At 39.5% G+C, this 23,657-nt stretch overlaps 1 protein-coding gene across 2 annotated transcripts in view; it reads left to right on the top strand.

Moving 5' to 3' along the window:
* Positions 1-23,657, top strand: part of pde4ba (phosphodiesterase 4B, cAMP-specific a) — a 198,296-nt gene that overhangs the window by 94,955 nt on the left and 79,684 nt on the right. The gene's annotated exons all lie outside the window — the stretch shown is intronic.

Below are 23,657 nucleotides of genomic sequence, written 5' to 3'. Positions count from 1 at the left end.
CGGCTCTGTGAGTGTTTTTGTGTTTGTCTAAGGGGCCAGATGTGGATGCATTTGCGCTTGTGTGTGTGGCCTGTACGATGGTGAAATAGCGAGGGTGGAACCATCTATTTTTTAAATTCTGTCCATGGAGACAGCTACTACTTGGTCTCCATGGTAATGAAAGAAGCAGGAACCGTGGGGTTGAGCGTGGGTGTGTGTATGTGGGGTGATGGGGTTGAGATGGATGGGGGTTAGTGGGTGATTTGTTGTGGTAACAGGTTGTCAGGTATAGTGTCTCCTGGCTTCTTGTAAAAAAATCAGTAGCCCTTAAATATCTTTGGTGTTTGTTTTGACTTGTATAATTATTTGGTAAAATTGTAAGTACCACAAAGAAGAAATTTAAATTTCATTTATATTTCTGTGTCAGTGCCCCTCAATTTGATTGATGTAATATCTGTGATGACGCTAACAAATGTTTGCAATATTGCGTCATTTCAAATGGCAACACAGTACTATTTAGAATCACTGCTAATTTTAGCAAGGTAGGCTAACTAGCTTGATGGGTTGTCCCAAATGTTCAGTATAGTGAAGGGACAGATGTCTTTATTAATTTATCAGGCAGTGTTACTATTTTTGGTTTACAAAGTTATTTTGTCATTCAGTAGCACAAGATGTTTATCTTTTAGTTCACTGGTTTGTATGTGGAAGTATGAAGGCATTCCAGAATAAGTAAATAAGCATTAATTACACAAATTAACAACAAACATACTGGTCAGCCACACTGTCAAGCAAGAAGAAAATTTATTTATTAACTTGCTGATAATAATCCAGGAAGCAGAACTGAAAATTAATTGGACGTAATTCAAACACAGGCTCTTTTCTTCACAAAGCTGCATGCAAGCACACACACACACACACACACACACACACACACACACACACACACACACACACACACACACACACACACACACAACACAAACATAATTTCCTGCTGCTCCTTCTGATTTTTTTATCATTAGAGGAAATTGAATTATTTCTTGTCAGTTTGGCCCATGTTCCTCCTGTCCAAACAAAAGGGCCCTAGTTACTGTTTCCAAAGCAACAAAGTGAATGACTGGACATCATAATGGGCCATGTTAAGTCAAATCTTAAACTAGATTCAGGGAATTATTTACTGTTTTGCTCATATACTGTATACCAAGTGCACCTGGATAAATGATGGTTTTAAAGGTTTTACATAAGAAAAGCCTAATGAATGAATGTAATAAATATTTACATTTACTTTAATGTCAATGTACGTAAGTACAATTCTGGGGTACCTTAATTCAGTATTTCCATTTTATGCTGCTTCATATTTCTACTCCACTACATTTCAGAAGGAAACACTGTTTATTTTACAGCTGTAGTTGCTAGTTACTTTGCAGATCATTATTGTTAAAACAAAACATATGATCAGTTTCTTATTCTGATAATACTGTCTGTATGTGTGTTAATGTGTCAATTCACAATTCTTCCACCACTGGAGAAGACACTAATTACTCATAGTCATTGCTTGAGTTGTTTTCTAATATATCTGTTGTTTTAACTCCCATTCTTTTCACACTTGAGCCATGGAGCCATTTGTTTTTGGCTTGTGAGTTAGTGCTTAGGAAACGCACAAAAACAAACTTTTCTTTAGTTGAAAGTTTCCAGTCAATTACCTTATAATAAGTAGAGTATTCCTCATTTTGTTGGAGCACCTTCCTCCCTCTATTAACCCCTTGGGAGTCCCAGACTCCACTTTTACAACAACTGGCCTAGAAAAGTCACACAACGCTCAAAATAAATTATAATACTGCAGGTCTTGGCCACCTCACAATCTGGGCTGCCTGTGTATACATGTGTAGTAATCAATGTGTGCCTCTGTGTGTTTATTAGTACCCCTGCAGTGTGTTTAAGGTTGACCTGTCTGCCAGCACCTTGTGTCAAGTGTATGTGGCCTAAAAAGCCTCCCTGTGGCTACATGCTGCTCTGCCTGTTGGCAGCCAGTGTGAGGCACCGGGTGCCGAGCCCCTGCCAACACTCGCCATCTGCCAACATCCTTGCAGTGCTCCTTGTGAGGAGTACAGGCGGAGAGTGTCGAGCAAAAAAACCTGCTTTGGAACATGGTAGCATGCACACCAGTCACACATGGACACACAGTAATTCCCATGAACACATTCATCTTATTGACTCTTCTCACACCTTGTGTTCATCAACATGCAGCAACTGTTGAGGGTGATAAAACTGGAGAGGACACAGATGATAAATGCCAGTGACTGTGAACAGCCGTAATAGGTCTAATGATGGTAGTAGGTATTTGAGGTCACTGAAGTCATGGTAGTGAGGATTATAACAGCCAACCACAGCAGGAATTGGAGTAGTCACAGTGAAAACGACTGAAATCAAACTCACTTTTTCATGTTCAAGTTCAAACCCAACTTGTGGCACATGTAGCCCACACGAGGACAGCAGAAGACAAACACTGATCAGCAACTTAGAACCTCAAAAGAATCAATTTGAGGCACAGAAAATAAATTTAGCACAGTGGCTGATGAAGAAACAAATACTTCCTCTCATCTGCTATGAATAGCTGGAAATGTTTGTGGCTTTGTAGCTCTTAGGGTAAATCATCCTGACATGCGGAGAAAGCAATCCACTTCCTGCCACCAGGGAGACAAAAAGGGATGAGCTTTTAATTACAGACTTGTTTACTGTTGTCATTTTATCACCTAAATATGTCCCAGAGGGGTTATCTGTGTCTCTCTATCTAAGTTCATCTGTCATCACAGACCACTCGACCAGATTGGATGCTGCATTTGGGGCAGCAGTAGCAGACATTAGTATATCCACTTGCCTCCGGCTTCTGTTTTTCAGTCTAGGTTGGTGCAGAAAACAATGCTGCTTAAAAAAAGTGAGAAATCTGTAATTGGATCTGGTAAGCAGTGAAGATGGCAGACCGTAAGACCGCTTGTGCTGGTGCCCATATTCCTCACCAGCGGGAACGTTTCAAGACCAAGTTTTTGTCAAGTCTGATTTACATTTGCACCGAGATGCCTGCCAGCCACCTGCAGTGGCAATGACTCATGCAATGAATTCTTGATATGACAGTCATGTCATATGAAGACATGGCTGGTTATGCTGCTTATAAATATGTTTCTAAATGAATCCATGCTACCTTAGTTCTAGATTACTACATCTTTGGTCTTATTTCATAGTAGTGGCTGTCATTTATTTTGGTTTTGATCACACTGTACTCACCAAAATAATTGCTGAGACCTGGGAGCAGAGCAATATCACTAGAATGGCGCCTGATAGGAAAGAAAAAAAAAAGGTCAGACGGCAACAGCTCGCTGAAAGCACCTTAGAGTAAGGAGAAGGGCATTGTGATAAAGACATTCCTAATATGCCTTTGTTGTTCTTATTGCACTCAAACCATTATTACTGACGGTAACTAAGGCCAAAACTATGAAAATGAGACTGAGTTGTAAAGATTATACAGTATGCACAAGAACAGGACACTGGCTAGCGGTGTACTGTTTAATGTACTTTTCTATCATAATATTTTTCTCCTCATCCAAATCTACTGCATTCTTCTCTTTCTGTCAGTTTTTGCTTTGCTATAACATAGAATTCACAACAAATAATTGACATACACATTTAGTTTCCTTTATTTTAGCCCGGTGATATTTCCTAACAGGCTAATAGCACCGATTTACTCCAGTTTTCCTCAACAAGCCACCTTCCTGATATTATGGTGGTTATTACATTTGTTGCTGTTAAATTCAGTGGAGTGTTGCTAGACCTGGCCTTTTTTGCCGTGTAAAAGCCAAGCTTTCAGAGGTCCACATTTAGATAATCCAATCAAACAACCCGGCTGCAGATGAAGGCCATTTTCAACCTACCATCCTTATTCCCTTTACTCTCTAAAGTGGAGATGGTTAGAGGCAGTGAGACACAGTGCCACTGCCAGATGGATAAGTTGTGTTCAGCTTACCAAACTTGGTACAATATAGTCACGTCACATCTTTTTTTATGTATTCATTATTTTCACCTCCTCTTGAAAATCTTGACACACAGTGGGAGCAATTTAAACACAAAACAAGACATTTGTAGAGATTTGAAAGATGTTTCAGAGTGATAAAACATGTTCTTGGTCCCTGCTGATCTGCATTATAAGCACTCCTGCAATTTTAGTTTCTGGTTGTGACTCTTTCCTCTGCTTAAGTGGCACAAACGAAGCGTGAAGAGGACTTGATTTGTAATGTTTAGGCATAGTAGGTAGTGCCACTGGTGTTTTGTGGTTATTAATGAGGAGTGTTGATTGTCGTACACACCACAAGTCCCATGGCAGGACTTTGGCTTTTTTTTTGGTCGTTAATCAAGCGCTACTTTATCTCTGTGGCTCATTAAAGCTCTGAGGCTACAGAGAAAGGAGCACTTGCACAGTAACAGCCATTTAAATTGCCTTTTCTGTGATGGAGTCTGCTGCATCATGGCAAAAAACGTGTCTGTGAATTACACAGTCTACTCCACTGCACTATGGATTTTAAGAGAGAGCAAGTGCATAAATTCAACCTCGTTATGCAGCTGTTGTATGTGCGGTCTTAGGTACTGTACAGTTACTGAGTGTGGCTGTGTGTGTAGGATAATTCATTAGTGCCCATGGCATCATCAAATGAAGAGAGAATATCACAAGTTATTGTGTCTGTTATGCATCAAAGCGTATCTATAAGCATGTGGATATTTTGTGTTATAAGTAGATTATGAGTGATAGGGATCTTTCAACTACAGTCCATGTGCTTTGAAAAAAATCAGAATCATCATTCCCACTGGGCCAGCATTTGAAAAACTGGAACATTTGTTTTGAATAAAACTGAAAGCTTTTGGATGTGAATTTGTACAAGAGGCAGTTAGGCTTACTATTAATATTTCGTTATTGATGATTAAGACACTTTATCAAATTAAAACCCTTCCAAGTTTGTGTACAAGCTTAGAAATCTGCCCCACTCAGCTCTGCGACATGCTGAAGCAGTGTTGCATTAGCATGTGCCTGCAACTGTATCAATTTTGGCTTGTTGGCCAGCGGTGTCGGTGCCAGCCTCACAGCAGCAGTAGTGACTGTGACTGTGCTTGTTTGATAATTTATCAGAGCCTGTGCTGTGAAATGAATGCAGGGCAGACAAGAGGTGGCTCAGCTCAGCGGTCCCTCTGCAGTGAGTGACTCAGCTGGACTAGCTTTAAGAAAGGTGCATTGTTCTTTTTTTCCACTTCTTTTTGATCTCTTCCTTTCAGTTTATTCTGAATCCCTTTTACTTTCTCTCCTTGTCCTTTGCTTCCTTTTTTATCTGCGGACTATCACATCTCCCTGCATTCATTCTCTCCTCTTTTCTTTCCATTCTTTTCATCTCTCTGTGTCCCTCCCATCCCCTTCCTCTTTCTCTCTTTTCTACATCCCTTCAGACCACTGAATCCTTGCCATGTAGGGCTTAAGACGTTTGACAGAAGGCTGTAGGGATGCTGTTACAAAATATACAGACTTAGAGAGTGCAGCAAAGGATTGAAACAATCTTTACCTACATAGAGCCGCTCCACCACTGGGCTCATTGGACTCTTCTTCTCTCCCAGCATCCCCCTGTCTTAAGGATGACTAGGTGTGTATGCCGATTTTCCATGTGGTTGGGACTCCTGTGATGTGCTGCACTGTGAGCAAACCATGATCAGGACCAATGATTCAAGCGAGTGATTTTTACAGAACAGAATGGCAAAACACCTTCCTTAATCACATTTTGAGGCTTCTGCAGCCCTACTGGTTAGAGGTAACCACTGTGTCTTTAGCACTCAACTTTTTCACCTTTATTGGCACCTTTGCTCATTCTTTCTGAAGTGTGCAGTCACTGAAAAGTTGCACAAACAACAAGTACTCTCCCCTATTAAATAATACAGCAGGAGAAATCCTGGAGGGTAAGTTGAGATGGACAGATTAGATGATTGAGTGACAGCCATGGGGAGAGCCATGAGAAATGAAGAGATGGAGGATGAGCAGAGCAGAGAAGGGGTGAAAGAAGAGAAAGAGGCCTGTTCTCCTGTATGCAGATGCTGCTGAAAGACTGGCCTTTCTTTGTCATTTGTAAACCACTATGACGTGGGTTACCCTCTAGTCTGCTACCATGTGGCTCTCTGTCAATGCTTCTCAGGCGTCCGATTGTGAAATAGAGGCCACTATTTTTGTTTGTATGTGGATGTGTTTGATAGAGAGTGTGTGTGTGTGTGTGTGTGTTTGTGTGTAGTAGTAGAGAGGTTGGAATCTGATTCCAAGACTCAGGTTGCAGACAGTACGGTTTGTGTGTGCACTTGCAGTGAATGTGAGAATGTGATTCTACCTTCATACATTTAAGACTCTGTAAGTATACAAAGAGGACCCCCCACTTCTCCTACAGGAAGTACACACACATATTTCCCTTTTTAAACTGGTGTCACCAGTGACATCACTGTTACATGACATGGGGAGCCTGGCTTGGAACTTACCCACATCTTCTAATTGGATCCTCAGGTTAATGTATGCTCTTGTTTTTTTTGCATTACTCTTATTGTTCAAACACAACAACACCGTGGTGTGCACAAACACTTCCTTCCCGGCCTTTGTTGAGGTAGGAGAACAGCCTGGGCTGACGGAATGACCTGCCTAATCAGAACCAGAGTGGTAATTGATTTTAATGTATGTATGTCAACACAGTGTTGAAACATTAGGTAGTTTGTAAGTACACCTCCTATCTTCTTATGATTTCTAGATGTATCACGATTCTCTCTTGATGTCGTAAAGCAGAAAAGTCAAGCACTCACACTGCGTACATGCGACCACACTCGCATTAAAGCATGTGGTCAAAGTGCTTAAACCTTGCAACAATTACCAGTACCTGCTCAACTCGACTCGGTTTGGTCGTGCTACGTTTTCCATTGCAGATAGTACCCAGAGATAGTACCCCTCAGTATAGCTGGTCGTCATAGCAACGCCACACACAACTGCCGCGATGTAATTTTCAATGCGACACACACACAGCTTTCTCGAGTTAAGTTAAAACGTTTAACATTCCTCAGAATATAAAGACAGATAGGCGGCATGAAAACCTTACAGCAGTGTTTGTCGCTGCCGTTGTTGCTGCAGCGGTCTTTGTGACAGTGGGACCAGAGGGCTCTGTGAGCGGGCGGCAGGCCGGCCTCGCAAGCTCCTCCCGTGTGTTGGCGCAGGCTTCCCCTGCCGCCACTTGCGGAGCTCCACAACTCCAAAAACTTTCAGGCACATTTTTGTTCCGCCATCACTTTTCGTAAAACTTTCAATAATCGAAATCTACATAGTTGATTTCTCACCTCAAATCTTCTCAGAAGTGGATTTAGTGATGAAATAACGTATGAAAATTGATGACACAGTGACAAGTGACGATTCTCTCGGACCAATCGGTAGTCTTCGGTGTTTTCACGTCACATTTTAGTATCACCTCAGCTCGCTTGGAACATCGACGGAGGTGATACGAAAAAAAGTACCTGGACGCAGGTACAGGTACAACTTTTCCACAATAGAAAACCTAAAAAAAGGTGAGTTGAGTCGAGCTGGTACCATGTAGTGGAAAAGGGGCGTCACATGTCCATGTTAAGTGAGCGCAAGCTGCAGGTCAGGAGTTATCATCAGGTCAGAGTCTTATGATCGAGCATTATTTATTTTTTTATTTTTCTTATTTATCTTTGAGCCACCGTTGAATGTTTCCATTTTTCAAAATAGAAAAAAAATATTTTCTGCATTTACACCCTTAATACAAGTTGTTTAACTAAACCAAAAGATAAAAATGTTATTTTTATTATGGAGTGTTATAAAAATGCTCCAAAAATATGTTTTAAAAAGTATAAAGTAGTCACACAGTGAGAAAAAATAATATATAGAAATAAAGGAATTTGATGCATCGAGATGTGATTTTGATGCATCAAGATGCATTGATAATTCAAATTCAGTCCGCTCATCATAACCCTCTGAATCGGAATTGAATCGAATAGTGAGGTGCCTAGAGATCTCCACCCTTTGTTTCACATGAGGTGTGGGACATGAAATCCGAGGAGTCTGTGTTCAAGGCCTCTTCTGAGGATGTGACTGCTGAGAGTTGTGGCCTGAAGATTGTTCGTGCCTGTTGTGGTGGCAACCTGACTGAGGGAGGAGACATTCAGAAGACTCAGGGGAGGCCTTGCCCAATTCTCTAATGGAAGTCCCTGAGGTAGTCCAAAAGACCTGCAGTAGCAGGGTACCATAAGTGGAAGAGATTTACCTTGAAGGGCTGATTATATAGATACTGATTGCTATGGTTCAGAAATTGTAGCACACTGAAACAGGCTTGAGGCTGAAGTCTGTGGTGTCTTTATTTTCTCTTTGCTAATAAAATAAGAAATAAAGTCATGATTATGTGAAAATAGCCAAATTTGAAGTATACTTGCCATATTGTCTCAAATCATTGCTGTGCCCTCAATTCAGACAGAATAAACAACGTCTCAAAGAAGGAACTCAGGAGAAGGAAGCAAAATCCCAAGTGGCCCATTTAGTTGTTATCTGTGAAACTCAGACAAGACAAAAATAGGCTAGGAGCCCTGGTTGGAAGTCATCACATGATACAGTGTTCATCTCAGAGATAAAGATAGACACAGGTAAAGAGCAGTGCTTCACGCAAAAACAAATGCATAAATTGATACTAGAGATATAATGATAGAAAAGGAGTTAATATCATTGTATAATAACTTGGAGGATATAAAACATGAGTGAAACTAGGGATAAACAACATTGGTCTGAAGGGCAAAAGATGGAATCTGAGAGATCAGCCCAATAAAAATGAACATAAAACATCAACAGAAGAGTATTGTATTTCTTGTTTAGAACTATAGGCGACAACATTAAACAGCATTTGAATTGGGAAGGAATGATAGTACAGATTTTGTTTTGGTGTTCAGGCTAAAGGTTTTGTGTTGCTCCCTGCTAAGCATAATTTAAAGCCAGCAAAAGTGAGAGCAGAGTGAGATCAATGCAGCCCCCTGTGGGGAACCATGAAGACTAAGCCCACAGATCGATACTGGGGTGGTGATGGGCCGTGATACACATTAGCAGCACCAGCAGTGGTGGTGTGGCAGCAAGCTGAGCAGTACCTTTTTTTTTTTTTGTGTTTGACCTGACAGCAGTAATATGAAGGGAGTCTCATATTATACATAATATCTTAACTAGGAAAGCAGCTATTTTCCACATTAATATGTACTGCTGGTATGTAAATGCACTCACTTGATTTGCTCTGTGATTAAGGATGTGAATAATTTTCTGGCCTGACTAGCATGTTAAATATACAGTAAAATCAGAGACCAAATATGTTCATTCAGTAGATCACTATTAGACTACCATCTAATAGTGACCTAAAGTCCTGCCCTCCATCACATTATATGCTGCCGAGTGGAGAATTCCTGTCTCTTTAAAATGCTGAAACACTTTCTGGTTTTCTTTACATAAATTATTCTAAGCTAACGGGTATCTACTAATGCACTACTAATATAATTTAAATAAAAACATTGTAGAATAAAGGCTAGTGTTACTAAAGCAACTCCAAACCCTAACCATAAGTATAGGGTGGGAATTTATGCCTTTCAAAGTTTATTTGCAAGGAACCACGTGTAATAAACATCAGCGATGTAACTAATAGTTCATTTTCATCCCCATTTTCACTCCCTTGGTATGTGAACAAAAATGCAGACAGCATACACATCACATATGTACATACAGGATGAATATGGTATTTACAGAACAGTTGTGGTTGCTTAATTAGTTAATGGTTCATGAGATTAAAATTGATGATTGCATTCTTGATTTTCCTTTATCCACCTTTTTAGCATCATAGAAAACAAATTTAAAATCTGCTGAAGTTTTGACGAGACGGGAGGGAGTTAGATTTTAGGGACGCAAGCTGTGGGTGATTTTATAAACTAACCTTACATCACACAAAAATACGGTATGAAATTTTTCAGACTTAACAGATAAAATTTGGTGTTAGTGTTGATATTTTTTATCCAAAATCTTCAGAGATTTCTTATAGATGGAGTGAATGATGGAGTGGGCTTCAAGGTGGGTCACCCTGGCCTGGGACCAGCTTGTCATGCAATAGGCCAGGTGGGAAAAGATCATGCAATGTAGGAAAATTTGGGCAGCTTGTCTAAAGTTTGAAATGCCAAAGTGTTAGGCTTCTTTTTGATGTGTTTGTGATTGGGATTATCAATTTGTTTGTTTTCAAAAAGTCCAACCCATACATATTTATTGTATTAGAGCAACTAAACTAATGCTGGCAAATTGTGGTGACATCAGCTACAAGAGGATTGATGGTCATATTTGAGCTAGGAATGATCTTCTCCTTTTCTTTTCTTGTTGTTACCAGCTTTCACCTGCTTTGTTCTCCACTCAGCCAATTAGTTGTTCATGCTAATGATCATTTCCACAGCTCTCTCCCATCTAATCCCTTATCACAACACTCTGCCTGGTTTGTCTTCTATATCACATGGCCAGCTAACATGGACTTCTAAAATATAAGTAATCCATCTGTTTTTTTTATACCTAGTCTAAGAATATCCAATACACTGTTAACCTTTGGTACACTTTCCTTCATTGTTTTGCATGATACATATTTAGACATACAGTTTATTGTGTGTATATATACAGTAAATTCAGAGATGTGAGACTCCTACTTCTATTTCCCATAAATGTTGCAGGGCAGATTTAGGCACCAAGATGGCCCAAGTGTCTGAATTTTGTTGAAGTGTATATGAATTTGGATTGTTATTGTAGAGTCCTATATACCCACATACAGTTAATTAAAGCTAAATCAAATTAATAAAAAAATTATGTATCTTTCGTCAGCTGTAGTAATCGAAAAATATTATTATAAAATTATCATGGCTTTAAAGCAGGACATGTAATCATGTAAAATGCTATCAAGTAATTGCTTCAAGTGTATTATGAATCCTTGGGCTTACTATAAGGTCACAGCTCATTGGTGGAATCAGGCTTACGAATGTGGTTGCCATGGAAATGTCCCTTACCTCAGTGCTTTTGTCTGTGTTTTTTTCCTCTGTCTCATGTTGTGAGAAGAATTTCCCAGCTGAGGGGTATTTTAAGTCTGTGTGGGTTTTTGTCTGTATACTGTATGGTTGTAGAATATTCAGGCTGAGTAATATTTTCTGTCATTGCCTGTCTTTGGTTCGGGATGAGTCGGCGCCAGGCTTCAAGTGTGTGTGTGTGTGTGTGTGTGTGTGACTGCATGTGTGCCTGTGAGTTAGCTGAACTTTATATCACACTCCCATCTGTGAGTTTTTTCCCTAATAAGCAGGAAGCCCAGTTCTTAGCTACAAAGAGAGGAAGAGAAATAAACTTGGTTTATAATTTGGGGTATCTAGAGGCTGGGTTTTTCGTAATATAAGATGTGGCCTGTAATCTGTGAATTACAAATCAAAGGACAATTTGATAAACTGGAATGTAACTATTTACCGTATCAGAAGAAATTAGTGTAGAGGTTCGACTATAAATGATTTTAGAAGACCGATAGGTCTGTGATAATGTTCTAGCCTAAAACCTTGCCATAAAACTTATTAACTTAAATTCAATCTTTATTTGTAGAGCACTTTTCAAAAACAAGTTACAAAGTGCTTTAACAAGTGTAAAGACAATAATACCCAAGAGACAATAATACAAAAACAATACAAGATAAAAGCAAGAAAACATTGAAAAGACTGAAATACAGATAAATATAAAATTAGAAAAATAAAAGGGATAAAATAAAATCAAATAAGATCGGGAAAGGCTCTCCTATAAAAGTATGTTTTAAGAAGGGACTTAAAAGAGTTCACTGACTCAGCCGACCTGATTTCCTCGGGCAGGCTGTTCCAGAGCCTCGGGGCCCTGACAGCAAACGCTCTGTCCCCTTTAGTTTTCAGTCGAGACTCTGGAACAGACAACAGACCTCTGCTCGAGGATCTCAAGGTACGTTCTGGTGTGTATGGGACTAAAATCAATATCATTGATCAATAGAATTTTAAAGTCAATTCTAAAACATACTGGGAGCCAGTGTAATGAAGCTAAAACAGGAGTAATGTGGTCATATTTCTTTGTTCTGGTTACAAGCCTGGCAGCTGAGTTCTGGACAGTCTGGAGTTGATCAATAGATTTTTGGGTTAAACAGGTGAAAAGGCTGTTGCAATAATCCAGGCGTGATGAGATGAAGTTCGTGTAAAATGGTCTCGGTGTCCTTAAAAGTTAACATATGCACTGGTATGCAACTACACATGTAAATGCCCTAGTGTAGAGGCTATGTAGACAGCTGTTTTAATTAAAATTGAAGCATAGATGTTGTATCAGAAACGTGAGTTGGAAAATTTGGCTGAAATGCCTTCTATGTAGACAAGCTGCTACATGGTTGAATTTCTTCACCAGCCTTGTGTTTACTTGAGCTTTCTGCTCTTTATTGATGGGCAGGAAGCAGCATACAGCCAGTCTGAGTTTGTTTGCTAGAAACAGCTGGCTGCAATTTTATGTTGGAAGTTTATGTTACAGTGCAGGCTGGAAAACCAAAGCAATAACTTTAAAGATAAAAGCTGCTCAGAGCCCAGTGTTAGATGTTGATTCCCAGTGGATTTGGCAGTACCAGCAACCTGTTTACCTTACAAGAAGTTTGATGTTCTTATGAAAAATGTTGCCATTTGGAGCTTTAAATTAGTGTTTAAGCCTCCCGTAGATGGCGGATTTTGAAGATCTTTCTACAAGATTAAACATTTGTTTTCCTAGTTCAGCTCATTTTTCACAAAATAATCCATAAAGAGTATAAGGTGTCAGGTGTGAGGAGCCATTTCTCACTTTTCGTGTTTCTCTCTTTCCCACGTTTTTAGTTTGTTGTGGTTTTGTGATGCTGCTGCAGTCAGCTCATAAGTTATTGGCAAAATGTAAATAAATTGAATGTAATACAAATCAAACTACAAACTGAATGCCATTATCATTTATTTGAACTGAAATAAATGAGGAGGTAACTGCTCACTCTCAAATAATACAACAAACTTCAGTCCAAACACTTGACTGACAGTTGACCATTAAATTACTCATTTGACATAGAGGTAGGGATATTAATGCCAGAGTGTACCTTTATTGTTAAAAACTACCTCTGTATTACTGCGTTATTATCTAAAAAGAGAAAACTTTAAGTTTGTGCAATATAAATTCTGCTGCGATGGACTGGCGACCTGTCCAGGGTGTACCCCGCCTTTCGCCCAATGTAAGCTAGCATTGGCTCCAGCCCTCTCCTGTACGCAGGATAAGCGGTTGACGATGGATGAATGGACAATATTAATTCTGCTTCATCCATCGGTCAGTTTATTAAAAAATAAATCCTGTTCTGTCTGTTGAAATTCTTTCTAGAATTATTTCCTGAGACCACCCTGCATGCAAAGAAAAAGTACCAGGTTTCAAATCAAACAAAGTCAGACCACGCAGAGCCACGAGTCAAGTGCTTTCGAACCTAGTTGTTGCTAGGCAGTTCCACATGCTGTTTTAAGGAGGCACTTTGAATGGACTAGCAAAGTGGACACCAGTGTAAAAACAAATGTTGTACTCAGCTGCAGTTGTGTGTTTGCTGAATGCTATTTGATACACGCAGTCTCAAGTGTCCATCTCCACATCAGCCAGTGCTGGTTTATTGATACATGCAGTTCTCGATGTGTGTGTGTGTTTCTTTTAAAAGCGGGTATTGTGTGTCTCGATGTGAGCTAAAGACGTAGCTGTAATCCCTATCATCTTGTACTGTGTGCCACTGCTCTGTGTAATTAGACCCCGTATAGGTACAATCAGCACATACAGTGAGACAGACATGGCTGTTGTGACACAGAGAGTGCTATGAAGGAAGTGGTCGGGTAACACGAGAAGGGAAACCAACGAGAATGTGATTCTTCTTGCATGTTGTTGCCAAAGGGTTTGATTACGTTGCCACTGGGCTGTTTGAGTGGAAAGACCACAACTGATGTAAAAAGCATTAAAATGTAAAGTAAAATGTAGCTGATCAGCGGCTGTTCAGTTTACAGTAGACCAAGGTGAGATTGTTACTATAGGTGAAGGCCTATACAGTTGCAGGCATTAAAAAATTTATGATGTATTCTGGCTATTTCACAGAAACAGATAAGAAATGTCTTAAAGCATCTTCTCACAACATCAAGGCTTAACTATGCTATCAACTCACCATCTTGTGGTTTTAATTGTTCTAGAGAAGTGGGATGAAGGAGGCCTACCAGTATTTACAGATTGTTTTGTATTTACAAATGATCACTATTAGCTGAATTAAAAAATCATTTTTATATTATACATCAAAAAAGTTCAATTGGAATAATTTGATGGACAGTTGCCAAGAAAGCCAGATTGTTTAGCAGTTGTTGTCTCAGCCCATGCAAATATATACCTTGGTTACTCTGGGCTGGGGGATCAAAGATCATCCATGAAATGTGACCTGTACGTGGTCCAGCAGACCTGAACTGAGGCAGAGACTAGAAAGAGGAACAGCGTCAATTTCAGCAGCACAGGGACAGGCAGACACGTGAAACATGGCTTTGGACGCTCAGAGGAAAACTGGCAAGGAACAGATGCAGTGATCAACACGGAGTCGGAGGATTAGTATTAGTATTTTTTTCATGAAGGAAATACATATTATTTTTTATTCTAGTTTTCTGATTGTAGTTTGTCTGTTTTCGATTTTTCAATGCCGGCCTTTAATTGTGAAAACTTTAAAAGGTTTTAGCAGTGCTGCCAATATTCTGCTCTTTCCTGAATGACAGAATTGCTTTTTAATTGGCTGGGACTCACTTTTTGTGTCATCCTATTTCCTGAAAACTACAGACTTGCAGTACCTGAATGAACATGGAAGGTGATTTTCTGTGGCCAATCTGAGCTATCATCTGCTGCTTTATTGACGTATGCGGAGATTATCATGAATTTCTGAAACTGTCCTGAGGCGATCCACAGTGGGACTCTGGGATGCAACACATCTTAAGAACATTGGTTCAATAACACCAGTTTTACACTTTCATCATCTATGAATCAAATCAAGTAAGTTATTGAGTTGAGACTTGCAGAGAACAATAAGCAAATAAGAAACAAATTGACTCTTACCAAGACGATGACAACAACGTCATCCATTCTGGAACTTCCCATCAGCCCTTTCTGCTTCCGTCGTCACTCCTGGGTTTGGTATGTGAAAAAAAAGGAATAATGGGGCCCCATCTTTGTTAGGCCTACTGTTGCCTCTCAAAGTGTGGGTTTGATTGTGGGTGAGCCTGGATGTGTTAGTTTCATTTTCTGGCAATTTACGAGGTTACTATTGCAACCCTGTCTCCTAGAAATTATAAGATATGATTAAATTGTTTTGCCGGTTATGTTGTGGTGGCAAGTGTAATCGCTGCCTGGATTATGTTCAGAGGAAATGTTTTTCTTACTGAATGAAGTGCTGTATTTATGTACTGCACCAGAGTTATGGGAAGGCAGTCAGGGTGTTGGGCTTGCAAAGCACAGGACTTTAGGACACACAAGAGCTATTTGCTTAAGTTTAGGGAAATATAGTGTTTTTGTTTAAATGCTAATAGAAAATGTTGTTTCTCGTGCTCTAAGTCACTGTAGACTTATTCTGTATTAAAGCAAGACAATGATCCTTCCCCAACCATAACCAAGTGTTGTGAGTGCCAAAATCCAACTACAAAAGACCACAAAAATGCAGTAGTCACTACAAGCGGATATTGTTGCAAGATTTGAAATTTTTGCAGACAGCTAATTAAATATGTTGTCAGTGATCTAACTTGCCAGATACTTACATTAACAACATTTCCTCATTATGTTAATAGAAAACATAATCATAAACTGTTTCCTTCAAAACAAATTTGCTGTTGCAGATTAGTTGTATGAAAATGTAATTTGTATTTAGCCTGTGTTGTTGTATGTGAGCATAATTGTTGCATGAGGACACAGTGTGTCATTCTTATTAGACTAAGCCCTTTGTAGTGGGAGCTCAGTGGTGTACTTTGTGTAGATTGCTGCTGAAAATTGCTGATAACACTTTTAGCTGCAAGAAAATCACCTCAATGCATAGGAGGAAGGTTGTGGAGTGAAAATGGCTTTTTATTTTTCTCTCTCTTTACTTTCCCTAAAAAGAGTCTCTTTTCTTCCATCTCGGCTGCTACACAGACACTTCCACCCATGTCAACTCACTAATGTACATGTGTACTTTAATCACACCAATTTCTCTGCATAATTGGGTTTACAGTGCCAAATGGGGATCAAAACAATCACCTTTGTCTGAATAAACTGTAAACTCTAGATTTAGGATAGACTGAACACTATGGTAAGTGGGTTTCTTCTCAAGTTTTCTAAGTGATATTACAGGGTTTCATCGACAAAAAATACATTTCCTCTAAGGGGATTTCAGTGGCACTCGATCTAATTTCATCCTATAATGTAAAAGCTCATCCAGCAGAATTAACATGTTTTTGATGATTATTCTAAACCTAGCCTAAAGCAGGATTATAAGTGTTAGAACTGCAAAGTCACTGATCAGCAGCTAATCTGATCACTAGTGTTTCACACACACTGCATTGATGAAGAATTGTAGTATTACTTGAAACTGTGTTTGTTCAAAAATCAATTCCAAGCTTTAGTTTATGTGCTTGTTCAAAAAAGAACCTCTCATGCATGTTCAGAACAGCTCAAGTGTGTGCAGAGCTGACGGTTTAGTGATTTGGTGAACATTCCCTCATTCACTCTCCTCGATCTATGAACCTGAAGTGAATCATTGTTTTGAACCACTTTGCGGATTGCACTCCTACTGGATCCTGTAGCCTGACAGTTGGAGATGGAGCAGATAAAAAAGGTGCTACGTTTAGAAGTAGGAAGGAAAGAGCCTGCTAGAGAAACCTTGGCACATGCGGGCCTTGTTATCTGACTCCCTGTTCTTATGCCGGGATCAAGCCCTCTAACCCTAACCACCATCCACCATGTTCTTAGCCTTAAATATCCTCGCCACAACACACATACACATACACGTCACGGATAGGACTCTCTGGAAAAACTTTGTGAAAACATATAGCACCATGCACAAGTACACACACACACTCCCAGATGACAGACTATAATGTAATGTTTGTTGTGTCGTTGAAAAACAATAGTGACATATGTTCTGGATTTCCTTTATAATATATACGTAGTTGCTCTAAATAATTGAGTTTGATCATTGAGTGAGTGAGGCAGACTCCTTTTGTGTGAGTGAATGTTTTTATTTTGCCAGGACCAGCTGCCACATTTACAGACAAAAAATGTCACTGTAGGACATAATCAGCCAGATAACAAAACAATGTCACCATCAGTGTTGGGAAAGTTACTTGAAAAATGTAATAAATGATTCATTACTCATTACTCACTGAAACTGTAATTATCTTACTCAAGAGCAAAAGTAAGTAGTTACATTAATTATTACCAATGATGGAATGTAACTAAGTACATTTAGTCAAGTGCTGTACATAACTACAAATTTGTGGTACTTATACTTTACTTGTGTATTTACATTTAATGCAGCTTTATACTACTGCTCCACTACACCTAGGAGGCAAATGTACTTTCTACTCCACTGCACTTGTCCGACAGCTTTAGTTACTAGTTACTTTTCAGATTACACATTTTCATACCCTTGATGAGATGATGTTTCAGTTAAACTGCAGGATTAGGTGTTTCTTTTTTGGTTTAAACATATTCTTGTAGTTCTTAAGCTAAATAAACTCTTTAAACCCCTCTTGGATTAACTATAAAATGTATCATCACAAAGCTGAAAACAGGGCTGTTTTTCTGAACTCAGGAAGAGTTGCCTTTTTAGTGGTTCTCAAACGACAGCGACGCTACAAACATATGATGATCTTACAGAATACATTGCTGTAGATTAAACTACCCAACAGTATTAAAATGAGCACAACCATAAACATTTACATCAGTAAAATGCAACATACACAGTAATGCAGCAGTAAGTCATCCAGAAACATTATAGTAAATATAACAACAGGGACCATTTTCTGCCTAATGAGTACTTTTACTTTTGATACTTTAAGTACATTTAGCTAATAATACATACTTTTACTTAAGTAAGGTTTTGAATGCATGACTTTTATAGTGAGTGTATATATATATATAGTGAGAGTATTTTCAAACTGTGTATATTGATACTACTTTAAAACATTCAAAGCCTCCACTCTCTCACATCACATATTCTGTATTTAATACATGTAGAAACAGCCTTCATTTTGTAGGTATTTACAGACCATCTACAGCTAGCTTAACGTTAGTGGCGTTTACATCAGAGCTCTTATAGTTAAGCTGTACTGTAGATCCGCCTTTATGAGCTCTTGTTTGATGGCTTTCGCTGCTAATACATGTTTCGTAGTGGTGTTGCGCTCTGCACTGCTTAAAATTCACAAATGTTTTTCGGAGTATGCCCCCTGGTTATCACAGCGTGACTGGTGCTGACGTCAGATACGGTATGGTGTTGGCACTGAGAGGAGCGCTGCTCTGTGATCAGGGGATTAGGTTAATCACAGGGGGACTGACTGCAGTGCCCTCTTTTTCAGAGAGGGGGATTAGATTTATACAGAGAGAGAGAGAGAGAGAGGGAAAGCTATGTTGTGGTAAGACCAGCAAGACAGATACCCACTGATCTAGAATTCACCCTCTCTCTGAAAATCAAATATTTTTTGACCCCAACTCTTCCCTTTTTGTACATTCCCCCTTCTATCTACCCCATCAGTCAATCCCGTCTTCTCTTCTCTTCTCTTCTCTTCTCTTTGAACGGAGGCCACTGGAAGCTATGAGGAATGGTATGACGAATTCAGACTGTGCAATGTAAACCATGGAGCAGTAAAAGGGTTGACCTTGGCAATAACAACAATACACCTGCACTTAAACATATCACAGTAATTTTATTACTGGGCTGAAATCACTGTCAGCAACACTATGAAAGTGATTGAAGAGTTTTCCCAGGGCCCTCCTCAACTTCACTGCACTCCGCTACCAAGTGTCACTCCACATAAAGTCGCACTCACTTCTGTAGTGCACTCTCCTTAGTAAGTGGAAGGTTATATAAATAAACGTTGAAACTGAGGGATGCCGTGCCACTCTTACCTGATAGATTCTTCATATATGTTTACAATCGATTTACAAATGTCGGTCCTGGGAGAAGGATCCCTCCTCTATTGCTCTTCCCGAGGTTTCTTCTATTTTATGCTGTTTTGGTGTGTCAAAACAGTGTTAAAATTGTGTGTGGGTATATGTGGAAAATACAACAAATGTTTCTGCACATGCAAGAATGATAATAGACAAAGACCCAAAAAGGAGCTTGTATTATTTAGAATTGTTTTCCTCTATTGTCCTTCAGATATGTGCCTGTTTAGAAATAGCAGAGGGTTATATATTCAACTTTTGTTACCCACTAATTGATCTGGAGTAGACCTTCACCTCTCAGCCTGGATCCTGGACTACATCATCAGTAGACCACAGTTCGTGAGGATTAAGGTCAGTCTGACACAGTGGTCTAGCATGGGGGTGCCACAGGGAATCTTATTTTGGATTGATTTCCATTTGATGAACATTTCTCATGAATGTGCTAAAGCGGTGGATAGGATTTAGGTTGGAGTGAAATTTGGGCGAAAGTTGAAATATATAGATGTACACAGTCAAAGGCAACTATTTGGTTTTCAAAATGTCTCACCACTCTCTAAGATATATCATCAGTTGTACACAGTGCCTTTGCGTGGTGGACATTCACACATTCACATGTGTTTTGATAGTCGCTGAGGTCAAGCAGGAGTTGTCAAGAATAGGGATGTACAGATCCAGCTTTTTTCCCCGGATACTCTCCTGATTCTGATGCTTAAACTCAGGGTATCTTCTAATGGGAGTACCAAGCTGATATCCGGTATATACTGATAAAAAAGGCACGATCATGCACCATTGCTGTGGGACTTAAATTTGAGCTGTGAAATCACATTTAATATCAACATTGGTGAAGAAGCTGTATATTGTATGTATGTATGTATAGCTGTTTATTGTGGATCTGTGACATCTGGCAGATACCTGATCCATTTAGTCAACATCTAAACTCATAGCCAGAGGATCAGATCGTGCATTTGTATTGGAAATCTTGGAATCGGAAGATAATAATCAGTCACATTAGAGATCAGGCTGGTTAGAATACCTTTTCTCTATGGCATCATAGTTCTGCTTCATAGGAGATCAGAGTCCTGTCTTTTTCATTTTTTCAAATCCTTCTGCTTTGTACTCTCTTTCGCCCTTTTTTAGAATTTATATTTAAATAGCTTTCAGGGATCATGCCTGTTGTTTGATCCTGATTTAATGTGATTATGTGTGTGTTTGTATGAGAGGCAGCTTTCGTGTCAAAGGTGCCTGTCAGGTTCTGTCAAACACATCTGAGATTCTATTTGCAGTCTGTCTTTTTGGTACACCGAGACAAAAGACATTTTGCTAAAGTTTGTCTTTTTTTCAGTCGCCTTATCTGCTGTATGATATCGATTTGATTCACAAGGACAAGCCAGGAGCCAGTGGCAATTTGACAGGCTACTTTTAAGCCATCAAATGGATGCCTGATCGATGTTTAATTATGGTTCTCTGCTTCCATTTGAAACCCTGTTAAAGCTGCAGATAAAACAATGTTAAAAGCGTTGTTCTACAAGTACAAACTTGCTTTGTGTTTGTGCTTGGGCTCAAATTACAGACATACATTATCTCCTCAAACAATGTATTACAATAGGATAAATTATAATAATTGGGTGAAAAATAGGGTTGCTGTGTAATTAGGGTTTACACAGATGTATTGAGTTCCCCATCATCTACACAGCTATCATCCTAATTCACAATAGGGATAGGAAGCTGTCAGGCTTTCATCACAATAACTTAATGGCTGCTTTACAATTTCCCACAACCACTACCACTGTCATTGTGATCCAACATGAAATAATATTTGAAGGAACTATGTTCACATCCTGTGTAATGCCAGCTCTGAGTGCTTTCTGTAGGTCATGGCTCATCTGGTGGCACATCTTGCATGCCACATCCTGTAAACGTGAGTTCCATGGTGTTAATTTAAGGCTATGTTATACAGTTACATACTGCCATCTTGTGGATACATGCCAGAAAAACAACTTTTCTTTTTCTGTGGAATGAAATTGTGCCCTCTGATGTTCATAGAGGGGTCCTACCTCATTATTCTGAAACATGAGAGTTGAAACAATCTAGGGTTTTACCCATCAACACAGGTAGCAGAGCATATGAGGGCCAAAAATTCCAGATTGATTTCATGCTGCGTTATACTTTAGTTCGTACAGGTGACCTACCTAAGACTGAATTGTAAGTAACAGATTTTAAAATAACACCTGTTTTGTACTATAATTAGAAATGGCACTACATGCAGTAGTATTTGCCAAGGTTTTGTTATATTATAATGTTCCCCGTCATCCTACTGTTTATTTTACATCTGATTAATTAACAGATGAAAACACAGTAGCACAAATCCTGATTAACATGATTAGTCATTTACACCACTATTTATTTAAGATTCCTTATACATGATATGTGATATATGTTTATTTAAGGGCCTGTGTCCACCATAGACTGTATATAAGGACCCGTGTCCACCAAAGCTTTTTTTGGCAGCTGAAAACGCCTAGCCGGGAACGCTCTGGCCTTTGCTCTACATGAAGAGAAGAGTTAACCTTTCCTGCTCGGCTCCCAGACCGTAGTCGGGAAGCACAGGGGAGACATTTCCTCCAGCTAACCCCCTTCACTCGCTCGGCAGCAGTTGGTAAGCACCACACAGAAGCTCCGCTTGGATCTTGAGAAGCTGCAGTCTTTATTTGTTGACCACCGTAACCTACACTGTACATTTATGGCTACACAGGGTTTATTTCTGACCCGTTTATCTTAGCTCCGCTCTTCTTCGGCTCACTCGCTTCCACACCCCCGCGCTGTCTCACTGTCAACACACACACCGGCTACGCTTACACATGCGCACTCAACCCTCCCTTAAAGGGCTACGCTACTCTTATAACTGAAGGCTGAAACATGAGCGCAAACTCTCCGTACGTGGGTTCATGAGATTTTGCGGGCGAGGACACACCTCAGCGAGGTGCGGTGTTTTTCCCGCCCCTCCTGCACTGTGATTGGACGGCTGGGTAAAAAGTGACAGTGACGAGCGCAGTGTTTTTCCCAAAGTTGAACATTTTCCATCTGTCGGCGACCGGAAAAAAACGCTGCTGGCGTTTTTACCAGCTTGGAAAAAGGTAGAGCTCCCATTGCAATGAATTGAAAAAAGACACTGGCGTCAGAAAAAACAGCTTTGGTGGACAGGGGCCCTAACAGTTTTTGGGTCTATTGTAATATAGATCAAGTCAAATCAAAAGTCTCTATTTTTAGCATGATTTGACTGTGATGCAGGGTGACGCCACTAAATTATGTAAGGCTATATACACAGATTGAACAGAGAGGGAATTTTCTGTGAAAATTACATTTTCAGGCTAATTTAGATGGTTTTATTGAAACTGCAAACAACCCTTGTATATTTTATTGAAATTATTCAAATTTGGTTGGTCTGGTTGCACAATGTTTAAAAATCCAAATAACATAAGGAAAGAAGATTCTCTGTACATTTCAGCAGCACTTGCTACATAGCCTATCCCAGCTCTCTTTGTCTCCTTAAACACTTACATTTACAGCCATGGCCAGTTGTAAGGCTGTGTTTTCAGAATCTGCACCAGTTACCACTGGTGTGCCATAGTACCTTTTCTATATCTTCTTCTATGGTTAGCCCTCAGGTGGTCATTAAGGAGGAATGTCATTGTCATTGTCGCACAGGATACATACAGCCCTGTAGCTACCACATCTTCCGCCTCTCCCATTTCTCATATTTGTGTGTATTGTGAAGCAGTGGGGCGAGCTGCAGTGTGGGAACATAGTAGTGATTCAGTTTTGGCCTCTCTGAACCTACTCCTCCCATTTTTAAGTTTAAGTGCTTGTGTTATGTGTCATCTCTCTCAGTCGTTTCCAAATACATTACAAGGAAGTGTACTTTCATTAGAAACTCCTTTAGTTGTCAATCAGGAAGGATTTCCTGTGGAGCTTCATGACTACTGTTTCAAGAAGTCATGAGTAAAAATTAGAGTTACTCATACAACTAATGTCATATTTTCTACCTAACTCTTTCTTTTTCTTCATTGTTTTCCCAAATTGATCACTTTGCTCAAAAACTCCTGAAACTTTGCACACATGCATGGGCATGGCAAAATGGCTTCCAAACAAATAAGCATAACAAAACAGTTTTCATCAAATGATGTTGCCGCGACGAAGCATTACTTGCCATGAAACAAGAAGTTGTTGCATTCTATGTATGTATTTCTAATGACTGTATCTTTCCCCGTGTTGTATGTTTCTGCAGCTCAGCTGTACTGTATGTGCTGCTATTTCTCACAAATCTGTCATTACAGTAAGATAATATATGAGAGCTTTGGTATCAGTATACTGTACT

This window comes from Micropterus salmoides, unplaced genomic scaffold, assembly GCF_014851395.1.
Source record: "Micropterus salmoides isolate LMB-PRFRI ecotype aquatic unplaced genomic scaffold, ASM1485139v1 Ms_hic_scaffold_13, whole genome shotgun sequence".
In the NCBI taxonomy this organism is placed as follows: domain Eukaryota; kingdom Metazoa; phylum Chordata; class Actinopteri; order Centrarchiformes; family Centrarchidae; genus Micropterus; species Micropterus salmoides.
The sequence above is the reverse complement of the archived record's forward strand: the minus strand, read 5'-3'. Positions and strand labels throughout refer to the sequence as shown.